The sequence below is a fragment of the Myotis yumanensis genome, unplaced genomic scaffold (assembly GCF_028538775.1).
Source record: "Myotis yumanensis isolate MYYU_CA2020_CCGP unplaced genomic scaffold, mMyoYum1.0.hap1 SCAF_11, whole genome shotgun sequence".
Classification (NCBI taxonomy): domain Eukaryota; kingdom Metazoa; phylum Chordata; class Mammalia; order Chiroptera; family Vespertilionidae; genus Myotis; species Myotis yumanensis.
The window spans coordinates 62775187-62782720 of NW_027223762.1; positions in this window are offsets into that span (position 1 = coordinate 62775187).

Sequence of the window (7534 nt, forward strand, 5' to 3'; positions counted from 1 at the left end):
TCCCTCCTTAGCCCTTGGGACAGCGTAGATGGACCATCTTCTGCACCATTAACATACTTAAACGCTATAAAGGAATCACACTCACCCGGGTCCTCTGACCACGATGGACCGGAACTCCCAGCCCTTTCCCATCCGGAAGCTGCAGTAACTCAGACTTGGAGGATGAGAAGCTCACCCAGGTGCACAGAACTGGTCAGTGAGGAGAAGGGATCTGGACCCAAATCTGTGAAAACTCCCAGGCCTGAGCCTGAAAATGCATGATGTGTCCTATGGAGGCAAACCCATCATGCTGTAAAGAACTTGCTAATTGTCTTCTTTAAATCACACAAATAACACAAAGCCCAGAGCTCAGATCCAAAGGCACTGGAAAGTGCCCAGAAGGAAAGCTGACTTACTCTTCAGACCCCAAAGTGAGCTGTCACTGGATGCATCCCTATGGCTCTCCAAGCTGCCTGGCCGGGACCCTGAGAGGAAAGGACAATCCTTAACCGAAAGGGCCGATGACCCAGTCTAGCCCGGACTAAGCCATCAAGTCTGACCATGAGGACATAACAGAGCGATTCTGCCACAGCTCAGGGGAGCGCCCCCAGGAGCACAGACCCGAATTCTGGAGATGCCCCAGGAGGGGGCCTGCCTCCCCTGAGTGCCAGGCCCCGTGCACAGTGGGCATGGGCTGTGCGGGAGGACAGCCTGTGCTTCTGTGTCTGTGAGGTCTGGGGCCAGGCTCAAAGAAAATTTCACGCAGAACTCCGGTACAGACCGAACAGGGAGGCTGTGGGAAAGCGATGGGTTGTAGGGGTGGGGAGCCCACCCTTACTATACATGGAGCTTACTAGAACACGTGGAAACACCCTGCCTAGACCAGACAGTGGCACCTGGTGAGGGCGGGAGCCAGCACAGGGCAGAGTGTGCGCGCCCACGGGTGGACAATGAAGCCTGTGCCTGCTTCCCCTCGGTGGTCCGAGGGGGCGGGTGCTGGGGTCTCAGGAGGAAAGAACATGCTGGCTTTCCCTGGCTGTTTGCTGTCCTTCAGCTCCTTCTCTTTTTTTGTCTCAAATTGACATCTGCCCCAAAGGGAAAAGAAACGGACCTCCCCCGTGACAAGTGTGGGGCAGCCGCCCTCCTGGCTGCAGTGTGTGCCCGCCTGAGCGTGTCTAGGGCAGTCCTCCCTGCCTCCCTAGGATCACAGGGGAGCACCTGCTGCAGGGAGGGCGGCACCAATCGGCCAGGCCTGCAGACCTCCCCTCCTGGTCCATGCCACCAGCACAAGCAGTCCCACGGCGCCCCACCCCCGCCCCCCAGGTATCATCAGGGCTGCACATCGTCCCTGCACACAGCTGGTGTTGAGCTGAACTGCACTGAGACTGGGGCCACACTAGGAGCGCCTCTATTTCCTGCCCTGCCAAGCAGTCTGCTCTGGACTCACTGGGGCACAGGGCACCCAGGTCCCCAGCCCTGGTGCGCTCTCTTATAGCAGGCATCAGATAAAGCCTGTTAGCAGTGGGGTTTGGGGGTGAGCCAACAAGTACTTGGTTTCCATGAAGAGCACAGAAGCAGAACGAGCGCCCTCTTTGAGAAGGAAAAACTTGAACAAAAAACCCACCTTCCTCTTGGAAAAGGACATGTCACTGAAAGGCAACTGTGATACAGTTCAGCGGCTCCCAAAGCCTCCGTCCATTCCAGCTCTGTTCTGCCCACCCCTTCGCCTCTGTCTCTTGATAAGAGAAGCTGGAGGAATCAGAACACTGAGGAAGACAATCCCTTTCCTCAGCGGATTCGGCGTAAATCTGGCCCCTCAGGGACACTTCCAAGAGCGGTGGCTGACTCCTCCTGTTGTGTTACCCTCCACCCAGTGTGAAGAGGGGAGGGCTCCAAGGTGTCACACTGCCCCCCACAGAGCCTGTCTCTGCCCATAAGTTGCAGGAGCCCATGCCAGCACCATGGAGCTTTCTAGGCAATGGGAGGGTGGGAGATAGTGCTCCTCCTGCACTTATTGTTGATACTTCAGAAGCCGAAGCCAATGTAAACGCTCTCAGTTTTTGTTTTAATTAAAAGTTAGTTCCCCACCCTCCTAGGATTTTGTTCTTCGGAAATTATAAAAACCAAAGCGACTGTTAATGGTTGAGAAGGCTGGTCTCATTCACTGATTCCCTTCTGCCTACATGAGAAGGCAAGTGTTTCCACCAATTTCTAAGATGAAATTTACCCCTGGGAGCTGCTCTGGGAAACTCCAATCCAGGTGAGGAAGGTGAGACCTTCCTGCAATCAGTGCTCTCTGCCTGGGCCACTAGGCCTTCCTTCAGGCAAGGGAAGTCAGAGCCTCCAGAATAGTGACTCCCCATCACGGGAGGGGTGCAAGCAGGAGCTGCATGCTTAGGCCCCTCGGGGAGGCAGGGAAGGGGTGTTGAGGAACTGTGGGTCCCCATTCCCGCTTCAGCATAACACCTCCACTTTCACCGCCTTTGTGTGTGGGACTTGCACACAGGCCTGAGCTTGAAGGAAAAGCACTGTTGATGGAAACAGGTCTGAGATCCAGGCTGAAGGGCACCATGCACCGCCCACTCCCCGTGCTGCCTGTGGTTGGGAACTGGAGCTCCAGGGACCGCTCACGGGGCTGTCATCTGAATTCTAGCCTGCGGAGAACATAAGGCTGGTGAGTCATCCAACCTGGAACATCCACGGGGAACCTTGGCCTTTTGCCGGACGGCCACTTCTGACTCTGGCCCAGCCATGAGTCGTGGCCGTGCCCAGCTCCTGGAGAAGGGAGGGTCGGGTGGGCTATGCCCTTGGGGAGTATGTGCCCTGTATGTCCTATCTCTCCGTGTTTCTCCTGCTGGGACAGCCTCACACTCGGGACTCTCTCTGACTTAACTGTATATCACTCTTCTGCCTTCGCAATGACTGGGACTCCAAAGGACAGCAGTGTCCTGGCCTAAGGGCCATGCAGCAAAGGCAGCTGATACTTAGAATCCCGGGAGCCCCTCCCACCTCCAGGGCTAGCTGCACCATAAGCAGGGCCCTGAAATCAATCCTCTCCCAGGGGCCTGGGGCCTCCAGGGGTTGGAGGAAGCAAAAGGAAAGAACCACCACCTGAGGGAGGAGGCTGATTCCCTAGAGACTGAGCCTGCACCAGCAGCTCCTCACCAGCATCGTCGGGAATCTATGGGCCACCAGACACTGCTCTACCCTGAGAAGGACTAGGATTCTCTGTGCCTCAGGCCTGCCAGCTGCTCTCTGACAGCAGCCCTAGGTCCCCCCAAAATGGACACCAGGGTCTCCATTGTGCAGACAGTTCTAGGTCCCCCTGAGCGTGAGCACTGGGCTGCCAGGGAATCGCCGTGGGCAGTGCTGGGTGTGCAGTATGAGGGGCCATCAGGCAGGCTCCACAGGTGTCTGAACAGGCCTGGGCTCTGGCTCAGGGGGGATCCAGGCTGAGTCAGCCCAATGGTTAGCCTGGAGGGCCAAGCCTGGAGCCACACAGGCCACGGGCAGGCCCAGGGGAGGTGGTGCTCCTGGCTCCTCCCGGAGCCCAGGCAGGGATTCTACTTTGCAGAGATGGGGAGACCAGGCCGAGTGCTGAGTCCCCACAAGGGACACAGAACGAGCCCACCCCAGCCACACAGGGCACAGCACCCCTGACACCCAACAGTCAGTGGCTGCCATTTCAGTGTCTGGCCAGGTTCACAGAGGGACTGCCTCCTGCCCCGTGCTCACTCACTTCACCTTCTCCCAGGGGTGCTTCTGATTTGTAAACCAGGGGCCAGGTCCTGAAGCTGAGCCAGGCAGCCTAGAGGGCAGGGGCCCTGTCTGTCTTTGCTGGGCTTGTCAAACCACGGTTATGCTTGTCATAGCTTCCAGGGTCCAGTGGGAGGTAAGATGATGAAAAATCATAACCGCTTCTCCTCTTGTCAGTTTCTAACACCTCCGGGGCAGTCATTTCCAGCTCTTCTGCTGTCCTCAGATGCTGTCATCTCTAGGTCATAAGCAGAATGTCTTTTTAGGTTTTAAGCTGTATTTCTCCCCTCTGTTGCACATTTTAAATTTCCCAGTGCTCATCCTCAGATGCTACTTTTCACAGCATCCTGCTCTTGTTGCACCATGCAAAGTGGCTTATTCTGCTGTCATGACCAGCATTTTAAAGCTTTTGTCTCTGTGCCCAATGCCTGCTGACCCTGTTGCTCTCACATTGGTTCGTCTCTGGTGTTGCAGACACTCCTCAGGTGTCTGGGGACCCTGACCTCTCATGGGCTCCCCCTGGCAAGATATGACCCCACTGCCCTGCTGGGAGTGTCTCCCGCTAATCAGATACCTTGAAGAGGACCATAATGTCCCATCTAAGCTGTGAGCATGCAGGGCTACTGGCATCTGGAGACATCCAACCTGTCAATCCTCCCTGTATCCCCTTGTTTTTCAGTCTAGGACACCTGCCCTCCTCACCATGGACCGGCCTCCAGTGCAGGGACCCTGTCAAGTCTCCTCCCTGGAGAATAAACCTCCAATGTTGCCTGATTTTGGCCCAAACTCTGGTTCACCTCCATTCAGGAGCCGCTTGGTGCCACCAATTCCTGAGCAGTGGTGTGGGTCCCAGGGCTCAGGCCCAGCCGTCCAGATGGCGGAGTTACCCTCCCAAAGTCGCACAACTGTAGGCGGAGCTGAGATCTGAACCTGTGTCTGTGGGACACCAACCTGTCCACAGCATCACCCACATGCTGACCACCACTCAGAGAGGCGCCTCCTGCCCCTGCGAGCTGGGTCTTTGGGAAAGACCTCGGGCCAAGATGCTCATCCCTCTTGGTTCTGGAGGGACCGGTGACTCACCGTGGGTGGGGCCTGGGAGCCAGGAGGAGGAGGTGGAGCTGGAAGGAGCTGTAGTGATGGCTGAGGATGAACAGGCCCTGGAGCCCAGCTCTGATGGCCTGGGCTTGGTGGCTGGGTCAGCGGAGGCATCAGTGCAGTCAAGGCTGCCTCTGGGTGGGGCCACTCCCTTTGGTATTGGGTCCCCAGGGCCTGGGGCAGAGAAGGACAGTGAGAAATGGGGCTGCAAAATCCCATGCCAAGGTGGGGCGATCACACTGAGGACTAGAAGCAGAGGCAGCAGGGCCAGGGAGCCCAGGGACAAAAGCGGGACTGTGTGCCTCACGGACTGACGTCTCAGGTGGGGCCCTGGTGGCAGCCTGAGCTGGAGGCCCCGGGAGGCCGGCCCTGGCTCTAACCATGGCTCATAGTGCAAGCCCCCAGAAGCCAGGAGAAAATAAAGGGTAAGCTCAGGAGGCTCAACAAAATGTTGATAAAGTCCAACACGTTAACTACTGTCCCCCTGCCGTGTCCCTCAGTCCCTGATTCAATAGTAAGAAGACCTGGCCTGTGGCTGCTCAGGACCACTCCCGACCTGTGGGCCAGGCCCTCAAGGTCCAGGATGTGCACCCTGCCAACGGTCTTCCGTTATGATTTGAGAAAGAAGTTCATTGCCACCCTAAAAGTCATCTGTTTAGGAAGTCTTCATCTCTCATGATGACTTTGATTGCAAGAATGATTTTTACTTTGTATGTTTTGCAATCTCTGAATTTTCTCCTGTGAACATATACCCTTGTCTAAGTTAAATAAAATCCTAATAAAAACAACAACAACATTGGAGAAAAAACGCACCTAAAATATCTTCGACTACCTCCTAGTAGGAAAGGGAATGGGCTCTCCAAATACAAGTGAAAAATGAAAGTGGCTTGAGTTCCTCAGAGCATCAGGACAAGGTTGTTTTGCACAGTGTCCTGCTCCAGGCAGGCTGAGAGCTATGGACCCAAAGCCATGCCCACTGTGGGGATTCCAGTCCCTCCACACTCTCCCAGGACAAGTCTCCCATGGCCCTCAGCCATCCAGTGTCTGGACTCATGGTGTAGTTTTAAGCACCCAAGCCTTGCAATGTGAAATCAAGGGGAAATTTGGATTCTGAAAAATAACCTTGAAGAGCAGCAAGATTCAAGTCTGGTGGGATGAATCTGAACGGCGTCCACTGCGTGAGGTCAGTGTGAGCAGCAGCAGGGAGGCGGAGGTGCCAGACAGCAGCCAGGGCAGAGAGACAGCATTTCCAACAGCATGCAGGGCAGGCAGGCAGGCGGGGGACCAGCATGGGGCAGCCCAGGAATCAGAACAATGCATGCAATGAGGTCAGTGCCACATCAACTGACAGGAGCAGTGCGAGCGTCATTCGTTTACTTTCACGGTGACCTTGCATTTATGATAGTGGTTTTCTACTCACAGTACTGATAACAATCTTCCCTTTTAAAATAAATTGGAAACGGCAAGTCGATTCAAGGGAAAGTATGTAAGTATCACTCAGGTGAAATAGACTTTGCAAAATCATGGAGATGGTAAGAGGATGGCTGAAGACAGAAAACAATGCAGTAGCTAAAGGCCTCTGTGGACCAGTGCTCCCAGCTGACGGTGACAGTGAGCTGATGACCTGTGTGTCCACTGCTGCCCTCACAGCAGCATCCAAGACGTCAGAGGACCTCAGCATGGTCCCAAAACATCACTTTGGGCTGAACCCTGGCTGGGCAACATCGATCCAATTATTTGAGATGCTGAGTGGAGCAGAAAATTCTTCAAAACACAGAAGACATCTAAAAAGGGACTGCTCCGCAAAAGCCAAGATTCTGTGCGTTGACACAGAAGGTGGAGATAAGGGCAGCAGATTTAAAGTTAGGTGCCCAAAAGTGAGTCTTAAAAAAATCTCACTCCACAGGGGCCGCACAGTTTCGGAAGCATAGCGACCGCTGATGAGTTCTGCACTGCACAGGGGCAAGGTCAACAAGCCTGCAGGTGCGAGAGAGAGGGCGGCACTGGGCCCAGGACTCACTTAGCACAGACACCCTGGCCCAGGGACCTGGATGTGGATGCCCTGAGGCTCCCCTAACACAGGGCTGCGCTGGAGTCAGGTCCAGAGCCTGGGACAACTGGTCTCCTTTGAAGTCAGAATCCAGGTTGGCTACTTTAAGCTTGGCTTGGAATTTGGGTCAGGAGGAGGGGTCCACTATGGGTCACCTGGCCTTTTGCTACTGTTTTTGTTTTTCTGCTTGTTTGAATTTAAGACATGAAGGCAGATACATTGTGAAGACACTGATGGATTAGAAATCCCCACTGTCTGAGAAAGGGAGGAGCTAGTTAGAAGCAGGTGCGATGTCAGAGGAAGAGGAGAATTTCAGGCGTTTACAGAAAGCCGGGGGAGACGATGGAGACTTGGCCTTTTCCTCGGTTCCACTTCTGCAGAAGCGACTCTTTTTGCGCCAAGTTGCTAAGTTGTAATCCCCTGGATAACCCAAGAGAGGAAGGAAAAAGAAAACAAAACAGCAAAAAATTAAATGAATAACAAATGACTGTGTTAGCTAAATCGTCTTGGGAAATCAGAGTCCTGTCCTGCCCAGGAGAGTTGGAAACAATACCCACAGCACAACCAGAATCAGGACTCGGTGAGCCATTCTGCTCTGACCCCACTGAATTAATTTAGTGGCGTCCTGTGCCCAGGCTTTACTTAGCACGT